Source organism: Pelodiscus sinensis, chromosome 9 (assembly GCF_049634645.1).
Source record: "Pelodiscus sinensis isolate JC-2024 chromosome 9, ASM4963464v1, whole genome shotgun sequence".
Lineage (NCBI taxonomy): Eukaryota > Metazoa > Chordata > Testudines > Trionychidae > Pelodiscus > Pelodiscus sinensis.
The window spans coordinates 20,457,170-20,478,421 of NC_134719.1; the positions used below are offsets into that span (position 1 = coordinate 20,457,170).

Below are 21,252 nucleotides of genomic sequence, written 5' to 3' on the forward strand. Positions count from 1 at the left end.
TTAGTGGAATGTGTGTAGTCGATAGCATTACGCTATAAGCTTTTGCTTATCAGATCAGTTAATCAACTACATTATTACATCCCTAAAGCCCAGCCCATCAGGAGCAGCTCCCCACTCACAATGTGGTATTGTGTGCCCTGACTGATCGGGGTGCTGCTTCTGCCTACACCGCACCACACCACAGGGAAGGTTGGCTAGAGCAGTCCCCCACCCATGGTGAGGTGTGGCAGGCCCTGCCTGGCCTGCTCAGAGCAGCCACCTGGCCACTGTATGGTGTGATTTGCTTTGCCAGGCAGGGGGCTACTCTAGTCCAGTTGGGCTCACCACGCCTAAGGCACAATATAATGAGCCAGTTAACCAGTTAAACATACAGTTTAACCGATTAACATTTTAAATGGGATTTCACATCCCTATTGAATATCAAGAGAGGGGAAATTGCTTTTATAGTGAGACAAACAATTTAAAGCCTTATTCAGTCCTAATTGAATTGTATTGCATTTGCAAATGAAATGCAGTTCAGCTGTTTCCCTTTGTAATCTTGTTTTGAAATTTTTTTGCAGAAGGATGGCTACTTTCAAATGCATTACTAAATATCCAGGGAGGTTAAAGTGTTCCCCCTACAATTTTCTGTATGTTACCTTCCTTGGTATCTGATTTGTGTCCATTTAGCCTTTGACACAGAGAGGGTGTGTCTAGACTACATGGCTCCGTCGACAGAGCCATGTAGATGAGGCAGGACAACAAAGGGAAATGAAGGTGTGTTTTAAATAATCGCTGCTTCATTTAAATCAAAATGGCCGCCGCGCTGTGCCAATCAGCTGTTTGTCAGCACAGCGCAGCAGTCTAGACGGGGATCTGCTGACTCCAGAACCCTTTGTCGTCAGATCCTTTATGCCTCCATCAACAGAGCCATGTAGTCTAGACACACCTAGACTGTCCTGTTTGGCCAATATACATGGCAGAGTGGCATTGCTGACACATGATGGCATAGATCAGGTTAGTGGATGTACGGGTGGATGAGCCCTCTGATAGTATGGCTTATGTGTTTAGGTCATGTGAGAGTGTTGCTTATATAGACACCTGAACAGAGTTTGCATTGTTTCAGGGATAGGCTATCAATGTAAAGACAGCATAACAGTCTTGACCTCCCATCCCACAGGATGAATTCCAGTGATTGACATGGATTTCATCTCTAAAAGCACTCCCATCTTGTACACAGGAGGAATTTTAAAGGTCAGCACTCTATTGCATTCTAAATGTGCAAATGATACCCAGGGGCAGCCCTAGACTAGCTGCCAGCAACTGGCACCCTAGGCAAACCATGCAATCGGCACCCCCACCTCCAAACCCCTCAATGATATTGAGCCACCATTTGGCGCCCCATTTAACTTGGCACCCTAGGCGACCTCCTAGTTCACCTATATGAACGGGCCACCCATGATGATACCTGATCTAGTCTGTGGTACTTGCAAGTAAGGCCTGGATGATGTTACTGAAAACTGATGGAAGTTTACTGTGTAGTGAGATCTCTTGAGTAGAAGGCTGCACTGCTAGGACATGAGGAGGCTACTGCTCGCAATAGCATGCTTCCCTGGGGATTACATGTGTATCTGTGTAAAAGCTGATGATGTCTTTCAACTTCTGTTACACATCTGCACTTTTGACAGAAGGAGAGTTTGCACAGAAGGAGAGTTTGGAAGTATTTCAAAGGGACGTTGTTAAGGGCCCAAAAGCAAACAATTCCGCTGTGTAGGAAAGATAGAAAATATGGCAAAAGACCAGCTTGGCTTAACAAGGAGATCTTGCATGATCTCAAAATAAAAAAGGAGTCATATAAAAAATGGAAACTAGGACAAATAACAAAGGATGAATATAGGCAAGCAACACGGGAATGCAGGGACAAGATTAGAAAGGCAAAGGCACAAAATGAGATCAAACTAGCTACAGGCATAAAGGGAAACAAGAAGACCTTTTATAAATACATTAAAAGCAAGAGGAAGACCAAGGACAGGGTAGGCCCACTGCTTAGTGAGGAGGGAGAAGCAGTAACATGAAACTTGGAAATGGCAGAGATGCTCAATGACTTCTTTGTTTCGGTCTTCACCGAGAAGTCTGGAGGTGTGCCTAACGTAGTGAATACAAGCAGAGAGAGGGTAAGTTTAGAAGATAGGATACACAAAGAACAAGTTAAAAATCACTTAGGAAAGTTAGATGTCAGCAAGTCACCAGGTCCTGATGAAATGCATCCCAGGATACTCAAGGAGCTGATAGAGGAGGTATCTGAGCCTTTAGCAATGATTTTTGAAAAATCATGGCAGACAGGGGAGATTCCAGAAGACTGGAAAAGGGCAAATATTGTGCCCATCTATAAAAAGGGGAATAAGAACAACCCAGGAAACTACAGACCGGTCAGTTTAACGTCTGTCCCAGGAAGATAATGGAGCAGGTAATTAAGGAAATCATATGCAAACACTTGGAAGGTAATAAAGTGATAGGGAATAGCCAGCATAGGTTTGTGAAGAACAAGTCATGCCAAACTAATCTGATAGCTTTCTTTGATAGGATAATGAGCCTTGTGGATAAGGGAGAAGCGGTGGATGTCATATACCTAGACTTTAGTAAGGCATTTGATACGGTCTCGCATGATATTCTTATTGATAAACTAGGCAAATATAACTTAGATAGGGCCACGATAAGGTGGGTGCATAATTGGCTGGATAACTGTAGTCAGAGAGTTGTTGTTAACGGTTCTAAATCCTGCTGGAAAGGGATAACAAGTGGAGTTCCTCAAGGGTCTGTTTTGGGACCCATACTGTTCAATATCTTCATCAATGATGTAGATATTGGGATAGAGAGTACGCTTATTAAGTTTGCAGATGATACCAAACTGGGTGGGGTTGCAATTTCTTTGGCGGATAGGGACATAATTCAAAATGACCTTAGCAAGTTAGAGAAATGGTCAGAGGTAAACAGGATGAGGTTTAATAAAGAGAAATGCAAAGTGCTCCACTTAGGAAGGAACAATCAGTTCCATACATACAAGATGGGAAGCGACTGTCTAGGAAGGAGCATGGCGGAAAGGGATCTAGGGGTCATAGTGGACCACAAGTTGAATATGAGTCAACAGTGTGATGCTGTTGCAAAAAAAGCAAATATGATTCTAGGTTGTATCAACAGGTGTGTTGTAAGCAAAACTCGTGAAGTCATTCTGCCGCTCTACTCTGCACTAGTTAGGCCTCAGCTGGAGTACTGTGTCCAGTTCTGGGCGCCACATTTCAAGAAAGATGTGGAGAAATTGGAAAGGGTACAGAGAAGAGCGACAAGAATGATTAAAGGTTTAGAGAACATGACCTATGAAGCCAGGCTTCATGAACTGGGCTTGTTTAGTTTGGAAAAAAGAAGATTAAGGGGGGACATGATAGCAGTTTTCAAATATCTAAAAGGGTGTCACAAGGAGGAAGGAGAAAATTTGTTCCTCTTGGTTTCTGAGGACAGGACAAGGAGTAATGGGCTTAAAGTGCAGCAGGGGAGGTTTAGATTGGACATTAGGAAAAAATTCCTAACTGTCAGGGTGGTCAAATATTGCCAAGGGAGGTGGTGGAATCTCCCTCTCTGGAGATATTTAAGAACAGGTTAGGTAGACTTCTGTCAGGGATGGTGTAGACGGAGCTTGGTCCTGCCTTAAGGGCGGGGGGCTGGACTCGATGACCTCTTGAGGTCCCTTCCAGTCCTATTATTCTATGATTCTATGATAAGATGTAATTGGAAATATTAATATTGAGATCTACTGTGGGACTGGAAGGTACAGCTAGTGAAGTAGAAAGGTACTTAGGGGGGACAACCAGTAAGGTTGAATTTAGAATTCCTTCTGGATTTAATGAATTTACTTGGTTTGAAAACCAAAGCCTGTCTCTCCCTAGTGGTCTCCTAACTACTTTCTTCCCTCCGCTACTCCTCCATCCCCCTTTTCTGCCCCACATGTAGGAAAGCATTTTGGTCCCTCAGGTTCACTAAGGCTAGGTCTACACTGCAAAGATAAATCAAAAAAGAAACGCAAATTTCATATCTTTTTCTGCTTTACTGTCGAAAGAGGCTTTTCTGAAATTTGGCATGTCTACACAGTGCCAAATTTTGGAAAAAAAAGTCCTCTTCTTTCTCATAAAACAAGATTTACAGAGATAGCGAAAGAGCATGTCCGCTTTTTTGAAAATTTTTCCAAAAAAGCAGATGCGCTCCTTGGACATGGCATTGCTTTTCTGGGATACCTTAGGTATCCCAGAAGAGTGCTGCAGTCTGGATGTAGCCTAAGAGGAATGTGTTGGGCCTCTGTGGGCCTAAAATATTCAGGTCATAAAATTCTCATGATCATTCTGAGATTACAGAATCCAGTCTGATTTACATGAGGGACACAGTTATAGAATCATAAAAATGCATGGCTGGAAGTTCATACCTCTCCCCACAACATGCTGAGGTAGGGTCAAGTAAACCTAGACCAAGAATTTGTCTAGTGTTGAGTAGAGCAGGACAGTTACCTCCCATGTCTTACATAAAATACTTCTATTAATATGCCCCAGTATATTAGCCTTTTTCAGCGCTGGATTACATTATTGGTTTATGTTCAATTTGCGATCCATTATAAGCTCCTGATCCTTTACAGCTGTACTACTGCCTAGCCAGCTTTTCCTCATTTAGTATTCATGCGTTTGCGTTTTTTTCTTCCAAAATGTAGTATTTTGCATTTTATTGAATTTTATCCTGTTGATTTCAGACCAATTCTCCAATTTATCACGAGCCTTTGAAATTCTAATTCTGTCTTCCAACATGCTTGTAGACTCTGCAAGCTTGGATTCACTTGCAAATTGTATTCTACTATCTGCTCCATTATCCCAATCATTAATGAAAATGTTGATGAGTACTAGACCCTATTACACATGCTCCCAGTCTGTCAGTCTCCCTAAGATCTCATTGATAATGTGTAGGGACAAATTCTTTTCCTTGCTGCACTTGGAAACAGCTCTTTCTTACTTAAATGGGAGCATATTGCAACCTGGGATGAGTTTCAGTATAAATAAAGAGGTATTTGCTCTCCTGTGAATTTTCTAAAATTACATATCTATATGTATGCCATGGAAAGGAGTTACTTTTTGAATTCTACTAATTTATTATACAATTTTTATCTATTAGTTTATCTAATTTTATTTTTTCAAGGTTTATTCATTTTTTAAATAATTAGCATGTAGCTCAATTAGATTTTATTTCACATAATAAAATGCTTGCAATTTTCTTTAGATTATTGTCGAAGTATAAGGAGGCTAATCAGATAAAAAAAATCCTCAAAAGGCATCTCACTTGTAATTTTTTTTCACTTGTAGTACTAATATATTCCCAGTTAGAAAGATCTCATGCAGTAGCCAAATCCATTACTTTCTGAAAGAGACAAACCATGAAACTTTCAGTGATGAATTTTAAATGTCCACACTGTCTAATGATAGTATATATTGTATATTTAAGAGCATATGCATTTTGTTTATTCAACACACATAACCCGTGGTGTCCAAAGCACTAGCCACATGTGGGTGATTGGCCAGTTGTGTGAGGTTAGCCATTATACTACTTCAGAACTGGTTGGACACCACAGCATTAAATAATAGAGCAATAGAGAATAATATGTATTCTGTAAGGAGGATTTTCTTATTGCAAAATGCAGCTATTTTTGTTTTTTCTGGGATTACACTTGACATTGCAGTAAGTTTTATAAATACTGAACATTTTCCCGGCAAAAACATGTTTAATATTCCTATGGGAGTTTTCCTAAGTCATGATGGCTAATGTATGTTTATATATTTTAAGTATCAAATATAAATATAAAAATCTCAAAAGGCTTGACTTGCTACCTCAAGCAGCTTCAAAATCTGTGCTCTAGAAGCTCTTTTAGCAAATTTATAGGGAAATATACTTAATTTAAAAATGGGCATTAATACACTTCTGTTAAATGATTATTTCCATTTATAATAGTGATAATGTATAAACTTTGACAAGTTTAAAAGATTAGTCATGGGACTGACTGTCTCTCAGACAGAGAACTGTGGCATGCTGTAATCATCAGTGCTATTTTTATGCGGACCAGATTTAATATAAAAAAGTGCAATACAAACTGTCATCCCATATTTAGTCATTGTCCATTATATCTTAATTTTTAGAAAGTCTCTCTCTTCTCTCTCTGAATTTCTTGTTTTTAATTTTATACAACTACAGTTTGTGGGGAAAAACAGACAAAAACAATTCACTGTACAACTTGCATCTTCTCCCGCATTTTATACGCAGTTCAACTGAATTTGTATGAGGTGTCTTTGTAAACAGCTGTATATTTCGCATTTAATTAGCCCTGTTTCTCAGGTTCATGTCTGTGTAACAGTTTAAAGGGTTGCTCAGTGTATAAGCACTTGATCTAATGCTAGGGTCTGATCTAAAGTCCATTGAAACAAATAGAAATCTTTCCACTGATTTTAGTGTGGCAATTGGACCAGGCCCTGGTTAGCATTAATTATATCTAAGATCTCTATTCAGATAGCACTTTAACATAAAAATACATTGATTTGCTAATACTGTGGCGCTCAGACTTTTTTATATTATGGATTGTTTTTTAAAGGAGACGTCCTTTCATGACCACCTCCACTCTCAACTCAAATCCCATATCTATGCTGTGTTAACTATATTATTTTGGTGTTTGATACAATTTTAAGACAATAATCAAGTATCAGAGGGGTAGCCATGTTAGTCTGGATCTGTAAAAGCAACAAGGAGTCCTGTGGCACCTTATAGACTGACAGATGTATTGGAGCATAAGCTTTCGTAGGCAAAGACTCACTTTGTCAGATGCACCCGCGAAAGCTTATGCTCCAATACATCTGTTAGTCTATAAGGTGCTACAGGACTCCTTGTCACTAAGACAATAATGGGCACAATCAAAATTAACTGATTAAGGAGTCTGGCAGCTTGCTTACATATTAGCATTTTGTACCATAGGGTATGTCTACACAGCAACATTATTTCAAAATAACTAGAGTTATTTCAAAATAACGTAGTCCACATCTACACAGTAGGCAATTATTTCAAAATAATGTCAAGATACTGTCAAGCTGGAGGACTTCTTACTCTGACGCCTCTTAACCCTCATTGTACAAGGAGTAAGGGAAGTCGGAGGAAGAGTGCTCTATTTCGAAATAAGTGCTGTGTAAACGCTCCCAATTTCGACATAAGCTACACAATTGACATACTGTAGTTGAATCTCCTTATCTTATTTCGAGTTAAGCCCTGCTGTGTAGACGCATCCATAGGGTGGAGAATTTGATGCTTTTTAGGACTCATTTCCTGAAGCTTCCACTATTTTCTTCTCTCTAGTTGATTTTGTAATTTTATTCTGGCCTCCTGTGCAATATTGCTCTTCCAATTTAAGTATCATCAGCAAATCTTATCAAAGTAGAATATATGTTACCATGTTTTCTTGGTTATGAAAGACATGAAGTAACTGCAAAGGGTATAGAGGGATTTGTTTTTTAGAGTGTGGAGATTAGAAATTCCTCTGGAAACACCAATGGAATTCTAGACTGGTATCATGAAAACTCACTTGACTGGTAGGTGCTTTAATCTTCTGCCCATAGTCCACTGGGAAGTGCTAGGCAGAACACCAATAGCCTATGTACCATAGTAGGAGAACCACTCAACTAGTATATAATTATTTAGGGTACAATCCTTCACGTGGAGTAGAAACCAGCTGAAAGTAAGTTCTTCTGTTGCCGTCAGAGTCCTTATTCCCAATGTGTTTTGGTGCCTATGGACCTGGTCCAGGTTTTTATTGTAAGCTGTAGAATGGGTGAAAGGCATACAAAATGGACCGTTCCTCTTCTTACATGCCATTTTGAGCCAGTTGCTTTGTGCCCACAACCCACCTTTTGTGCCCACAACCCATCTCTTTACTGGGGAGATGTGGAGTACTCTAGTGTGATCTGTCTATTTTTAGTCAAAGCCTTAGTGATGAGTACTGTAGGGTTTCCGTCCGCCCCCACAGCGTTGCCCGTCGTCAACTGTGGGGAATTGGCTCTGCTGTCGGCGATGCTACCCAATTCAGGCCACTGTCCTCTGACAGTGCCCACACAGCCTGGGCTTTACCCCTTCTGGGGGAGCATTCGTTCCTTCTCAGTTATGCCACGGAGGCCGGGGGAGGGGTGCCAGGTAGGGAGGAAAGAGGGGGGCCCGCCCTCACTCCCGGGCCCCAGCCCAGGGCCCCGAAGGACACGGACCAGCTCCGGTCCGGGGCTAGTATGGCAGGGGCATCCTGCCGAAACCTGTCCACGTGAGGGGGCTCCAGTATGGCCCTCCCCTGGGCTACTTCCTCTCCGTTCTGCCCCCCCCCCCTTTACTGCTGCTGGCCCGCTCGTCCCTCCGTGGGTCAGCCGCCCGTCTCTCAGGATGATCTTCCAGACCCCGTTGCTCCACGGTGGTCCGCGAAGTCCTGCTTTCCGCAGCCAAGAGAAGGGGGGTTTGCCCTCGCCCCGCCTCCTTGGGCGAAGGCCCCCACCCTCACGCCTAAGGAGGCATTTAAACCTCCCGCCGTGCCCGGCGCCGGAGGGTGACGTGCTTCTGACGTCACCAGCTGACTCCACCCCTCCCGCTGCGTCTGTGCCGCCACCGCCGCCGAGGCGGTCAGCTGGTCCGTGGTGCGGGTGCAGCCGGCATAATGCCAGTGCGCACTCTCCCGCCACCCTAATAGGGCTTTTGCCGCGGGGGTTTTAGTGCGGGGTTGCGGGGCCCCGTCACAAGTACCTATAATCTTTCACTGACTTCAGTAGGATGTGCAGTTGCTCGTCAGCTACTCAATACCTCTCTGTTTTTTATCCATTCATTCATATCACTTCTATAGCGAAAATAAAATACTTCTTCTGTTTGAAAGGTATTCCTCCCCTATACAGAGAATGCTGAGTTTTACAAGTACAGATACGTACATTTTGAGCCTGCTTCTACTTCTATTGTTGATGGTAATTTGGTCAATGACTCCACAGGATGTGAGATTACACACTTCAAAAATACACCCACTGCCAATGCACATGGTTTCTACTTCCTCTTCCCCTTGATTTTACGTAGACATTCATTTAAAAAAAATTGCATTAACCTTTTTGTAAAGGGACAAAGTTAGAAATCAGGCCACTTGTGATAAAGAATGAGTCATTCCTATCTGCATTAGGATAGTACTTAGTGGTAAAATGTAGTGTGAAGTTATAGATGCCAGGATAGAGGCATTCTTTCAGTTAGATTTTGCCAGAGTTGTTGAACACATTTTGGTTAGATGCACTATTAAAAAATTGCACAAAAATGACGCAATTGGGGATGATCACACCCAGTGCAAGGTGAGTGTACTTGTATCTCCTAGTGGAGCTCATGTATAATATCCTGTTTTGTTCTCCCTCAACCTGTGTCTTTAGGCCTGCCCTTGGTCATGTAGCCTTCTGGCCAGAGTCAATAAGCGCGCCCGTATTTGGAGGGCAGCGCAGCCCAGCCCAGCCCTTCTGAGGTCTCTGGGAGCTTCTGGCCTTCAGCCTGGATTTCAGTGCCTTGGTATCTGGGTTGCTGCTGTGGCTTGCCTGGAGCAAGCAATGTACATCCTCTCCCTCCAACCACAACTGAGCTGAGCTGCTCTCATGCAGTTGGAGCATGCCCAGTAAGACAGAAAGGGAGTGGCTTTCTCAGCCCTCAGAGCTGGGTTAATCCTCTCCAGACCAATGTAAAAACCCAAACCATAATCAGATCCAATGGCGTGATAGGGATATTGTTCTCTCATCTGTGATGAAGAATTTGGCTTTCATATTTCTTCCACTGCAAGGTCCCAACTTCCTTCCCAAACTAGAGAGATACTTCCTCTCAGCTTTGCTCAAGTTTCTATAATTTTAATTCCTAAAGACTAGAAAACCTGCACTAAAATCCTACTGTAATCTCAAGGCAGTTTTTGATAACTGATGTTAGAAAAAATGTACCAGGGCAAGGAAGACTCATGTTTACATGGTAAATCTGAGGTAAATGCCACAGACAAACTATTTGGTGTTGTCTTGATGTGATTAATTTTTTTTACATCAACAAGTATTTTACTTCCAGATAGAAATCTAGAGTTCCCTCATGGAAACTGAATTTGGATACCACCCAAAGCACAATTGATCTATTGCAACCTTTATTTCTTTCACATAGCAGTAAAGACAGATTTCCTAATAGTACTACATACACAGGGAATTCTAAGCCTGTTTGATCCAGTATCTAACAGTGTATTTAATCATTTTAGTTGAGAAGGCAAAGATCTATTCAGTCATCTTTCCATCCCTTCGTAATATAATTTCTCTTGTTTTCTGTCTAGTTTTAAATGATCCAAATAAGAGGCTTCTATCCCTTTGCTTGGGGAAACTGTTCAACAGTCTGCCAATTCTTTCTTTCTAAGCATGCAGTTCTTGATATTCATTCTTTTAGTTAATAATTGTTTTTGTGCCATCTTAAATTATTCTTTCTCCTTGATGATATTTTTACATTTTTCATATATTTGCTGAATGTATCCCTCCTTTTAGTTTTTCTCTTAGGTAAGTTATGCAAATTAAACTCTTTCATTTTTTCTTATGTTACTTATCTTAAAGACAAGGCACAAGTTATTTGAAAAAAGTGAAAAGGGAGTGTCACAGAGATCAAGAAATAATTTTATATTCATTTTACCATTTTTATTTTTATTTTTTTGGTCACAGAAAGAAAGGGGATCTTTAATTCTTCTGATGCCAAGAGGGTACATAACATTTATTTAAATAGTTTGGCAGAATTTGGCAGGCTATCTGTTTTATATAATTATGGCAATAAATATGGGCCAAAGCTACATGTTTCGGATCCCAACTTTTCCTTTTTACAGAGTGTTCAGGTCTGGTGTAGGAGTAGTGTTAACTCAGGATCATTTCTGTTTATACAGGAAGAGTTACAACACAGAGGGTATTTCTACACTGCAGAGTTTTTCTGGGAAAACGGCCATTTTTCCGGAAAAACTACACTTACGTCCACACTACAGTTACTTGAAAGAACGCAGCAATTTTTCCAACAGTAGTAAACCTAATTTTATGAGGAAGAAGCCTTTTCTGAAAGAGTTCTTTTGGAAAAAGGCATGTATGGATGGGGAAGAGGAGGGTTTTTTTTCTTTTTGAAAGAAGAGGCCTTTAGGAAAAAGCATAGGTTCCCTGGTAGCCACTCTGTCCATAATCACAACTTAAATGCAAGATTGCATCCAATCAGTGTTACGCTATCTTTCGAAAAAGCAGATCTCTTTTTTGATGTGCTTTTGCTGTGTGGATGCTCTTTTTCAAAAGAAGTTTTTCCGGAAGATCTCTTCCAGAAAAGCTTCTTCTGAAAGAAGCCTGCAGCCTAGACATAGGGAGAGTTCCAGTAGGAAATAGGGCACATTGGACAGATCAAGGGCAACAGTGGGAATCGTCAAGTGTGAAGGATAAGGTTGAATTAAAATACGCAACTTCAGCTATGTTAAGTGCGTGGCTGAAGTCAAAGTACCTTAATTTGACTTTTGGTACTGTCCACACTGAAGGAAGTCGAAGGGAGAACACTCTCCCTTCAACTTCGCTTACTCCTTGTGGAAGCAGGACTACTGGCATCTCCTGGAGTGCCCCTCTTAGTTCAAATTAGAGTTTCTTCACTAGATTCACTAATTCGAACCCTGAAAGATTGATAGCAGCAGATTCAATCTTCTCTGTAGTGTAAACATACCCTAAGATGGAAGTCCATCAGTATGTTGACAAGAGTCAGATCTGCCTGCATAAATGTCTGGTGTTTAGCAAACACCTCATTAAGAGAACCACACCTCATTCCATAGTTTGATCATTTAAATTAGAGGTGTGAATGGGAGTGTGTGTGCATGTGGCTACTGAAAATGGTTTTTTTGTTCCAGCTGGTTTTCTGCTAATTCCTAAGGGTATGTCTACACTTCATTCTTCTTTCTCGAGAGGAATGCAAAAGCAGACACCCGAAATTGCAAATGAAGCAGGTATTTAAATATCCTGTGCTTCATTTCCATAATCGCATTATGGCGCTCTTTCGAAACAGCGCTATTTTGAGAGAAAAAACGGGGTTATTCCGAGATAAAACCCTTCCCTTGAAATAACCCTTACTCAGGATTTGCTATAACATGATTATGCATGTGAAGCATGGGATATTTAAATCCCCGCTTCATTTGCGATTTCGGGTGTCTGCATTTGCATTCCTCTCTCTATCTCGAGAGGAATAAAGTGTAGACATACCCTTAGTCTCAGTACACTAACTTTGGTAGCATTAACTTAATAGCTTTTACATCAAAGTTACTAAGTTAAAAAAACAACTCAAAGCCACTAATGGTAACAAAAATACATTCTAGTTAAGAATTTTTTCTTTGCAATAAATACTTACACTGCAGTATAACATCTATTTTAAGAAACTTTTTAATGCACTAAAAGGATAAAGCATAGCCTAACCCAGAGCTACTCAACACGCAACCCGCGTGTGGGATCCTTTGAACATGGCTTTCACTGGGAACACGCTCCACAACGGCGAGGCATCTCCCAGGCGGGGTGAGCATTGAAAGATGCAAGTGGATGGACTGGCTGGAACAGACAAGTACAAGATGTCGGCATTTCTAGCCGCCAGGGAGGAAATGCCGGGAACGCTGGGGCATTGTGTGAAAGAAGGTTTTTGCACATATTTGCATATATATTTGCATGTATATGCAATCACACTTAAGTTGCAGCCCTCGGTATGTTCTGTGAGTATCATTGTGGCCCCCAGGGCTTCCAAAGTTGAGTAGCCCTGGCCTAACCAAAGAATAGATAAATCTCAAACCACAAAAGTTATCTAAAAAATTGCCCTTTTTAAACAAAAATCCTCCCATTCTTTTTCTTACCATCCTTATGTAGTTTGTCCTCTTTTATATGACTTGCTGTCATGTCTTTTGATGCAAGACTTCTTGTAGGTACAGGAGAAATCCACATTAGCATTCAGTGTAGCAATCTGTGTAGTCATCCTCAATAGTAAAACAAAATAAACACACACAAAATTGAATTCACATTGATAGAGACAGACAATTAGTATTGTATGCCAGGTCTCAGTTTCCAGCAGCAAGCAAGATGATCAGTATGAGTTAAAACATCTTTTTTAAAACTTTCAGCACACTATGATCTAGGAACTCATTTTTTTCCTCTGTGGTTTCTCAGTTCTGTCTGAAAGATAAGGATGCTGTGCAGTAGACTGGTGCTGTGAAAGTGATTATGCAATTTGTATTTTCATGTCAGCCTAATTAATAACATTTTAGGGTGCTAGTGTAAACTTGGCACATGGTGTTGAGGGTGATAAGTGCTTGCACAACATGTGAAAGCTAATGAACGCATTGGAGAAATCATACAACATAATTGTCTTGCAGACTGACAATTTAGAAGGTCTCTGTTCCAGTCTTGTGCCTCCATAATCTTTATTGGGAAAACGAATGAGCATTCTTCTGCATGTTCTATGGGTGCTTCAGATGCACTTGTGTCCTTATACTAGCAATCAGAGAACTTGGTAGAACTTTTCCACACCCATATGCTGTTTCCTTCACCTCCACGGTCTGCCATAAGGCTAACTAGTATTATTCAGGTGAACTTCCCTAGTTCCATCTCAGCCACCCTGGCTAGAGTTTAAGATATTAGCAGTATCTAGATAGCGTATTGTTAGCTCTGCTAGAATTGAAATATAAGTCCTTTTCTTAATCTTACAGTTCCTCTAGTTCTTTTAAAACAGAAAAAAACCCATAAACCTGAAACAGGAGATCAATGGGGAAAGACAAGGACAGGGACTGCACCACGTCCAGGAAGATGTTGCCAATATGGGATTGGCATTGGCACCACAAGAATTCAGATACTCAAAGGACCTCACAATATCTGAAACTCCAGAGTTTACCTCAAACACTAGACTCTCCCCTGGTACCGTGTTATGCATCTTCATTTTCAATGGAGAATCAGTTAGTGAATGGGAGAAATAATCTCCCAGCACTCCTCCCATATTCTTTATATAGCTCGTTATTAACCAAGGACCCCTCAGTCATACCCTTCATCTGTTTCCAAATCACCAGGGTAGTATGGCCAACCATAAGCCCAAGCACTAGGATCCTTTCTGCTGCCCCCACGGTTCTATTGGGATCCCTTGTGGCAAACAGACTCCACCTCCCTTTGAATATCCATGTGGCCCACTGTGAGCCTTTGAGGCACTCTCTATCAGCCAAGTATCCAGAGTCTCTGAACCTCCCAAAGAAATCATGGAGGAACTGAGGAGCAGATCACACCACAGATCAACATCTTTTCTTCCTCTCCTTATAGGGCAGTGATGCTCACTCCACCATCTACTGCCAATGACTTCAGGCTGTTTCAGGATCTGAATAAATAGGTGGCAGACACATTGCAAACACCACTTGAGGAGGTAAAAGCCACCTATCATAAACTCTTACATTTCTCCTCTCCCTCCAGAATAGCCCTTCTCATCAACAAGGCCCTTCTGGATCCTGACAATCTTGTATGGCAAACTCCAGCATCTGTCAAGCCTACCAATAAATGGCCCAATAAGAAATATTATGTCGTGGCTCTGGATTAGGGTTTTCTCTTTTCCCATCCCCTCTATAATTTGATTGTTGTGAATGAAATGAACTCTCCTGGTTGTCAACACCAGGGGTACGTCTAGACTACAGGCTTCTGTCGACAGAAGTTTTGTCGACAGATACTGTCGACAAAACTTCTGTCGACAAAGAGCGTCTACACTACATTGAGTTCTGTCGACAAAGCAAGCTGCTTTGTCGACATGGTAGTGTAGACGCAAAGGACAGTTTACATTCAATAACACCTTCTGTCGACAGAAACTCTGTCGACAGAAGGTGTTATGCCTCGTAAAATGAGGTTTACCAGCGTCGACAAAACTGCTGAGTTCTGTCGACGTTATGTCGACAGAACTCAGCGGTAGTGTAGACGCAGGTATAGTTTTGTCGACAAAAGTCCACTTTTGTCGACAAAACTCTGTAGTCTAGACACACCCCAGGTGAAGTACACTCCCTGTAGAAGAGATTGAAGGTGCCTTGACCATTTTGGGAGAAAGGCATTTTCATCTGCCACACTGCAGTTCAGCATTGCAAATTATCAGATCCTGACAGCAAAATATGATTATCAGTTACTTCAAGATCAAAGCATCTATTAATCAGCTCCTGGAGTCACACTGCCCACAGTTTTGTGCCATTGTTACTGAAGGACAACTGGTGGCTGACACAGCATTCTAGTCTGCACTTGAGACAACCAACCTAGCAGTCTGATCCATCTCTACAACTGTCATTACATGGGAAATGTCATCATTGTGCCTCTTCAGCTTCTTCAAAGAAGTGCAAACAGTAGAGAACCTCTCCTTTGAAGGCACCAAATTGTTTCTGAAGAAGACTGAGGAATCCCTCCACCTGCTTACTGAATCCAGGGCTACTCTTCAGTCATTATGGATTTATACACTTGGACAATAAAAGAAAATGTAGTCCTCAACCTCAACATAAATCACACATAGCACACTTTAACTAAGTTTTTCTATAGCCAAAAAAGAAGAAAAAATCCATGTTTTTGAACTGTAATCTTTCCTCCTCAGAATCGTCCACCTCAAAACATCAGTTTTGATGCCTTGGTCATGGTGCTAAGAGACCACTCCCTTCAATTCCAGCTAACTGAGGGTGTCACCTTGCTCAGTTCCACAACAGCTGGGAACAGATAATACCTGGCCAATGGCGTCTAGAGGAAATCCTCTGCAATGGGCACTGAATCCACTTACACTTCCCTTCCCCCAACATCCTTCCCTGTCCCTCTTCAGGAACTGCTCTCATGAGAGTGTATTGTGGTAAGAAATAAATCACCTCCTTTTCTTAGGAGCCATAGAACCTGTACCTAGCAGCTATGAGGCAAAGGTTTCTACTCTTGTTATTTCCTGATACCGAAGAAGAAGAGAGGTTGGAGACCCATATTGGGCTTCAAAGCACTGAACAAGTTTGTCAAGGCTCAAAAATTTGAAGATGATCACTGTGACAGGGTGTCTGCCCCGCCCTGGCCTTTTAAGGTTTAAAACCCATCCCTGGTTGAAGGCTGAGAGAGTGGAGCCCACAGCTGAGGCAGTTACAGCCAATTAGGGCCCAGCTGGAGCCGTATAAATAAGGGCTCCTGAAGGGAGGGAAACAGATACAGTCTTGCTCTAGCTGGGAAGCAGGAGGGACCTGGCTACCAAGGAAGCTAGAGGCTTCCTGAGACAGAGCAAGTGCTGGGGAAAGGCAGGCGAACTGGGGAACTCTGGCCTGATCTCACTCCCAGCCTGCTAGGCCTGAGGCAAGGCCTGAGTGTGCTAGGGCTGCAGGGAGACAACCAGGATAGGAGAACGTAGCAGTTCCACACCCCCTTGCCATTGATGAGTGACCATTTCAGACTGCAGTTTGGTCCTGAGGTAAGAGGATAGATGATGACTGGCAACACTGGTCTACAATTTTTTAGAAGTAGTCTGCTTCAGAGATTAAAATGTGCTATTTATTATGTATTTTGATGTGCTGAATTCAAATATGACAATTAAAACAACTGATTAGCTACTGTTTCCAAGATATTTAAGTTTTTACATTTTACATCTATGTATATTGTGTAGATAGTAGAGTTTTAATCATAAATTGTAAACCTAGGTCTTTTCATGTGTTTATGGTTGCTTTATATGATAATATTTCACCTGTCCTGTTTATGTAACACTTTAAAAATCAGCAAAAGGGTTATAGAAATAAAATTTATCATGAAACAAAAGGCAAAAAACTATTATGTACATAGTTTAATCCTATTCAATGTCTACTCGACACTTCTTGGCTTGTCTCTTGTATTCATTAAATGGAGCGTCTATTGTCACTGTCCAGCACTAGTCTGCAAGCATTGATGGGCTCCATTTGCCTTGATAGCGTTTCTCCATTGTTGCAATGTCCTGGTGAAATCACTTGCCGTGCTCGTCGCTCACTGCTCCACAGTTCGGTGGAAAAAAATCTAGATGAGAGTGCAAAAAATGTATCTTTAGTGCCATGTTGCAACCAAGGCTTTTGTATGCCTCGAGGAGGTTTTCCACCACTAACTGGAAGGCTTTCCATGCCGTCTTTTCCTTGCCACGCGGTGCATGGTCAAATGCATCATCTCGAAGAAGTTCACGAATCTGAGGACCAACAAAGACACCTTCCTTTATCTTAGCTTCATTTAACCTTGGAAATTTTCCACGGAGGTACTTGAAAGCTGCTTGTGTTTTGTCCATGACCTTGGCAAAGTTCTTCATCAGACCCAGCTTGATGTGTAAGGGTGGTAACAAAATCTACCTTGATTCAACAAGTGGTGGATGCTGAACACTTTTCCTCCCAGGCTCCAATGACTGTTGGGGTATGTCTAGACTACAAAGTTAATTCGAACTAACAGACGTTAGTTCGAATTAACTTTGATAGGCACTACACTGGCAAACCGCTTAACTTAATTCGAACTAGCAGAGCACTTAATTTGAACTAGGTAAACCTCATTCTATGATGACTAACGCCTAGTTTGAATTAAGCAGTTCGAATTAAGGGCTGTGTAGTCACTTAATTTGAACTAGTGGGAGGCTAGCCCTCCCCAGCTTTCCCTGGTGGCCACTCTGGGCACCACCAGGGAAACTCGTCTGCCCCCCTCCAGGCCCTGGAGCCCTTAAAGGGGGCACGGTCTGGCTACAGTACCCTGCACCTGGCACGGCACGAACCAGTCACCCGCTGCCACCAAGCCCTCCGCCTCTTCCCCGGACCAGGCTGGCGGCTCCCAGGAGCCTGCCCAGGTACGCAAGAGGCGGGCGCCCACCTGGTCCAGTGCGGAGATCGTGGACCTCATCCACGACTTCTGCACTAGACACAGGAAAGTGACCATCTAGGCTAGGATAGCTGCCAGCCTGGCCACCCAGGCACAGGTTGCATGAAAATCAGGGTGGTCTAGTGAGACACCCGACCCTGAGCCCTGAGCTTAGAATGGCCGTACTGGGCCAGACCAAAGGTCTATCTAGCCCAGTAGCCTGTCTGCCAACAGCGGCTAACACTAGGGACCCTGGAGGGGATGGACCAAAGACAATGACCAAGCCATTTTTCTCGTGCCATCCATCTCCAGCCTTCCATAAACAGAGGCCAGGGACACCATTTCTACCCCCTGGCTAATAGCACTCCATGGACCCAACCTCCATGAATTTATCTAACTTCTCTTTAAACTCTGTTATAGTTCTAGCCTTCACAGCCTCCTACAGCAAGGAGTTCCACAGGTTGACTCTTTGCTTTGTGAAGAAGAACTTTCTGTTATTAGTTTGAAGCCTGCTACCCATTCATTTCATTTGGTGTCCTCTAGTCCTTCTATTATGGGAACTAATGGAGAACTTTTCTTTATGCACCCTCTCCACACCACTTGTGCTTCTATAGATCTCTATCATATCCCCCCTCAGTCTCCTCTTTTCTAAGCTGAAAAGTCCCAGTCTCTTTAGCCTCTCTTCATATGGGACCTGTTCCAAACCCCTGATCATTTTAGTTGCCTTCCCCTCTCCCACCCTCTCTCTTCCCCTCTCCCACCTCCTTTTCCCAGTCTCCCCGAGTTTTGTTCAATAAAGAGTTTCTATTTTTGAACACACGTGTCCTTTATTTTGTACATCAGGAAGGGGGGGCTAGACAGGGGTAGGTGGAAGGAGGTGAGGGAAGAATGGGGTACGAGCCCCCAATGAGGAGGACTGGGGTGGCTCAGCGGGCTCCTTGAGGTGGAAGCTCTCCTGCAGCCCCCCGATTGACACCCCCCCCCAGATGGCAGCCTGTGGCAAGTGCAGCCAGGCTAATGGCCGAGTGCTGTGATGTGCTGAGTGTGGACACTCAAGGCACTCCAAGCCAGGACTGCTTTGCAAGCGGGGAACCCCTGAGAACTGTCTGTCCGGGGTGGGGGTCGGGTCCCTTTAAGCACAGTCCTCGGCTAGCCTGAGACAGCATCTCCACTCTCTAAGTCCTAATCTGATGCCCTGCCGGCACTGCTTCCGGCCATCCTTAACCTCGGTTCAGGGTCCACTCAATGTGGACATGCTAGTTCGAATTAGCAAAATGCTAATTTGAACTAGTTTTTAGGTCTAGATGCACTAGTTCGAATTAACTAATTCAAATTAAGTTAGTTCGAATTAGTGCTGTAGTGTGGACATAGATTGGCCACTCCAAGGGTATCTTGATGTAGTGGGAATCTCTTGCACGACTATCCCAGTCGCAGAGAAAACAGCAGTACTTTGTGTAGCCAGTCTGCAGACCAAGAAAGAGAGCAACAACCTTCAAATCGCCACAAAGCTGCCACTGATGTTGGTCATAGTTTATGCACCTCAAAAGTTGTTTCATGTTGTCATAGGTTTCCTTCATATGGACTGCATGACCAACTGGAATTGATGGCAAAACATTGCCATTATGCAGCAAAACAGCTTTAAGACTCGTCTTCTATGAATCAATGAACAGTCTCCATTCATCTGGATCGTGAACGATGTTGAGGCTGCCATCACACCATCGATGTTGTTGCAGGTTACAAGATCACCTTCCATGAAGAAGAATGGGACAAGATCCTTTTGACGGTCATGGAACATGGAAACCCTAACATCACCTGCCAGGAGATTCTACTGCTGCAGTCTGGAGCCCAACAGCTCTGCCTTACTCTTGGGTAGTTCCAAATCCCTAACAAGGTCATTCAGTTCATCTTGTGTTATGAGGTGTGGTTCAGAGGAGGAGGATAGGAGAAAATGTGGGTCCTGTGACATTGATGGTTCAGGAACAGAAGTTTCATCCTCTTCCTCTTCCTCATTTGACTCAAGTGAGAGTGATTCTGGTGCATCAGGAACCGGCAGTCCTTCTCTGTGGGGTACTGGGCATATAGCTGATGGAATGTTTGGATAATGCATAGTCCACTTTTTCTTCTTTGACACACCTTTCACAACTGGAGGCACCATGCAGAAGTAACAATTGCTGGTCTGATCTGTTGGCTCTCTCCAAATCATTGGCACTGCAAAAGGCATAGATTTCCTTTTCCTGTTCAACCACTGGCGAAGATTTGTTGCACAAGTGTTGCAGCATATGTGTGGGGCCCACCTCTTGTCCTGATCTCCAATTTTGCAGCCAAAATAAAGGTGATAGGCTTTCTTAACCATAGTGGTTATACTGCACATTTGTGATGCAAAAGTCACATCACCACAAACATAGCAGAAGTTATCTGCACTGTTCACACAAGTACGAGGCATCTCTGCTCACTTTGGCTAAACAGAAATGTGTCCCTTTGCAAAATCAAACACTGACAAATAAGAGAGCATGACACTGTATGATTTCTAGAGCTGATATAAGGCAATTTGTTCAGCAGAGTGATGTAAGCTTCGTTATGATTGCATCATCCATGACTTCTAGGAATAACATGATGCAATTCATATAATGTATAACTCAATACCAGCTTCAGATTACATCATTCATTGTTTTGCGTAAAAAGCAAGTACTGTCCAAACCCAGTCATAGATTTATTCATAGATCCAGTCAAGGATGTATTTTAGTCATTTCTGGTTTAAATTGAGATCCCTTCCCTTTATAACTCACTTATCCTCCGCCATTCACAAGTCAAGGGTCGTATATACTGACCCAATTGCAGATCTTGAAAACTAGAGCCAATCAACAATTTAAGCATCATTTTGTTCTCAGTGACCCAGAATTAGTAAAGTTTGACTACATTTATTTCAGAAGCATTTTGGCTGTAGAGCAGTGCAATGGGTCACTGAGGCAAGGTGGGTAGAGGGAATTGGGGGTTTCCTGGGAGAGGGCCTTAAAAGCGCAGGAGCACTGATCTAGGACAGTCTAAGGAGGGAAGGGCACTGTGTCCAGAAAGGGACATGGAGCTGAGCCAGCAGAAGACCTGCACCAGAGGCTGGGACATCAACCAGCAGAGAGCACTCTGAGGCAGGACTGCTGATCCCATGGAGTTACCAGAGGAGTTGTCCTGGGGGTGAGTGTTTGCCCAGTGACAATCACATTATCGGTGGTTATTCTATCTTTGGAACAAGGAAATTGGTTCTCAGCCCACAGCCTACAACATGCTTATATCTACATATCAATCTTACCTTCCCATAGATGATTGCTCAGAA

General features: G+C 42.7%; 1 protein-coding gene across 2 annotated transcripts in view; it reads left to right on the forward strand.

The window, feature by feature from the left end:
• LRRC7 (leucine rich repeat containing 7) overlaps positions 1-21,252 on the forward strand; it is a 399,545-nt gene that overhangs the window by 12,106 nt on the left and 366,187 nt on the right. The window lies entirely within an intron of this gene.